Below are 2,949 nucleotides of genomic sequence, written 5' to 3' on the forward strand. Positions count from 1 at the left end.
AGCCACGCCACTGGTGAATGCTGTCCCTTTCCATTGAGGATTCATAATTTTGCACTTGATCATGTGACTTTTTTTTTCTGAAAATCCCCAGTTCAGTACAAAAGGGCCACTTCGAATGTCTCCAGACGCTGGTGTCGGTAGTCTATGATTCTATGATCAAAAATGCATTTGCTACCAAAAATTCTGTATAGAGATTTTTTTTTTTCCTCAATCTGCCATGCTGAGGAGTGTTCATGCAACCAGATAGGAAGGGGGTTTCAATGCAATCCAGGGAGGTGTGGCGTGGGAACGGCAGGTGAGGCAGAACCACCCCAACGTGGGGTGTAAGGAAAAACTTCCCAAGGGGAAGGAGCTATATCCTGTCGCATAGAAGTACATGCACACAACACAGCTCTGAAGGCAGAGTTCTTAAGCTGAGAAAAGAAACTTCTGACCCTTTTAACTCCATGTGGTGACAATCATGGAAGGGTACCCATGCATAGGGACAATTCATATCACAAGTGCTCTGAATGGTCACATTGGCCATTCAATTCTGCCTAGTGAAGGGAAGATCTCCCCCTAAAGATAACACCCTGGATCATACAATATATGTCCTGTTTGCCATTACAGTGCTGAGGACACCATCCAGCCAACGTCCAGCATTTCTGCAAATGAGATTGTTAAAACACAGGTTTCTCGTCCATCACTGGGTCTTAAAAATGCTCCTTCTTATCAGCAACTATTACCCTGCAGATGCCTGATCTCCTCTAATCTTGGAAGCTAAGCAGGGTCAGGCCTGGTTAGTCCTTGGATGGGAGACCGCCTGGGAATACCGGGTGCCGTAGGCTTATACCATAGTCTTTTGAGACTGAAGGTTGCCAACCATTTGTGACTGGATATAAGCAATGCAGCCATCAGAAGTGACCCACTGTGTTTAACCCATTTTTACCCAGGGCACAGGTGTACACATTTCGACCCTGTTGTGTGTAAGCAACAGAAATGGTTTAATGCAGTGTTTCTCAACTAGGACACTGCAACTACTCAATGCAGTGACCCACTAGGTGGGTCGTGAGCCAATTTTGGGTAGGTCCCCATTCATTTCAATATTTTATTTTTAGTATATTAGACTTGATGCTGCCATGGTCTGGGACTGTATTCGGGGAAATGTGAAAGACCTGGACTTTTAACAAGCTACTATGAATATTCTTTTAAGAGTGATAGTAAATGGGACTTATTCCTATTCTACCTGAATTGGTGTTGCCTGATGTGAATCCCAAAAAACGGGCCGGAACATCTGATGGCCTTGCACTGGTAGTGTACATCATCAGCCTTAGAACAGCCCCGTCTTTTTGCTGAAGCCATAAAGGGTAGTTGCCATCACCAACGTTCCCACTACTGAACAGGCAAGACAGGGTGACCATCCCCCCCACGGGCACAAATTCTGGATCTTTCAAGGACTGCAGCTGCTGGAAACTGGGACCTGAAAGAAAACAGGACGAGGAAGAGCAGATTAAACTATTCCATCTGTGGCAGCACTTACAGTCTGTGTATCTGGTAATAAGGGTATGCACTCATGCTGGTTTTATTCCAATCCATGTTTTTTCCTTCCACTATACAAATTTATCTTACCAATGCAGGCTAGGACTATGCAGAGAAGCAGGAGCTGAACCATCGTGGAGAAATCGGATAACTTTCCTAAACCAGAAGGATCTCTGCTGGCTTCCTCCCAGTCTCTCTTAAACCTCCAGGATCTAGAGAGCATCCCCTTCATGCAAATGTGCTGCTCCTTGACTCCTGTCTCTGTGTGAAGATGGGTCACAGAGCAACCCAAGTGTAAGGAGCCATATCTCTTTGCTCAGACATGTTACCCTGCACATGCCCAATCTCGTCTGAACTTGGAAGCTAAGCAGGGTCAGGCCTGGTTAGTACTTGGATGGGAGACCGCCTGGGAATACCGAGTGCTGTAGGCTTATACCATATTCTTTCAAGACTGAAGGTTGCCAACCATCTCCCTATACTGAACACTATCTCCCAATCTTGTCTGATCTTGGAAGCTAAGCAGGGTCAGGCCTGGTTAGTACTTGGATGGGAGACCGCCTGAGAATACCGAGTGCTGTAGGCTTATACCATAGTCTTTCAAGACTGAAGGTTGCCAACCATCTCCCTATACTGAACACTATGTCCCGATCTTGTCTGATCTCGGAAGCTAAGCAGGGTCAGGCCTGGTTAGTACTTGGATGGGAGACCGCCTGGGAATACCGGGTGCTGTAGGCTTATACCATAGTCTTTCGAGACTGAAGGTTGCCAACCAACCAGGTATGCATGCACACAACACAGCTCTGAATGCAGACTTCTAAGGCTGAAAGGGGAATTACTGGCCCTTTAACTCAATGCAGTGACACAGAGGAAGGCCATGGAAGGGTACCCATGTGCAAAGATTATAAATATCACAGGTGCAGGGTGTGCATAGTGCTCACAGTGGCCATTCAATTCTGTCGAACAAAGGGAAGCTGCAGCAACATCTCCCCCTACTGGTAAAATCCAGAATCATACAATGTCTCTCATGTTTCCCTAAAGTTCTGAAGACTCAGTCCAGCCAATGTCCTGCATTTTGGGGGTGGGAATGATCAACATACACTTCTCTTTCTGTCACTGGGTCTTAAAAATGCCCAACCGCTACCAGATATGATGCATATTTAGTCATAAGTCATATAAGTCATATAAGTCATAACCGACACAACTGCTCCACTAAGTTCAATGGCACTTCTTCCCATGTAAGTGTGTATAGGATTTCAGACTATTGCACGGTTTTTAACCTGGGCTGTGTGGCTATGTTAATCTAACCTTCACCAACTCGTAGTTCAATCCTAAATGCCCAAGCTCCTGTGTGGACCAATCACTGGGCTTGCACTCTCGGTCTCAGGGCCCTACATCTCTCCTTCTGGACATTCGGCACCTCCAGGAATGCAG

At 46.2% G+C, this 2,949-nt stretch overlaps 2 pseudogenes; both read left to right on the forward strand.

Annotated features, from left to right (window-relative positions):
- The first annotated feature begins 1,832 nt into the window (after positions 1 to 1,832).
- On the forward strand, positions 1,833 to 1,949 carry LOC136635039 (5S ribosomal RNA; annotated as a pseudogene).
- A 181-nt stretch (positions 1,950 to 2,130) lies between these two features.
- LOC136634879 (5S ribosomal RNA) lies at positions 2,131 to 2,253 on the forward strand (annotated as a pseudogene).
- Positions 2,254 to 2,949: the final 696 nt, after the last annotated feature.

This window comes from Tiliqua scincoides, chromosome 14 (assembly GCF_035046505.1).
Source record: "Tiliqua scincoides isolate rTilSci1 chromosome 14, rTilSci1.hap2, whole genome shotgun sequence".
Lineage (NCBI taxonomy): Eukaryota > Metazoa > Chordata > Lepidosauria > Squamata > Scincidae > Tiliqua > Tiliqua scincoides.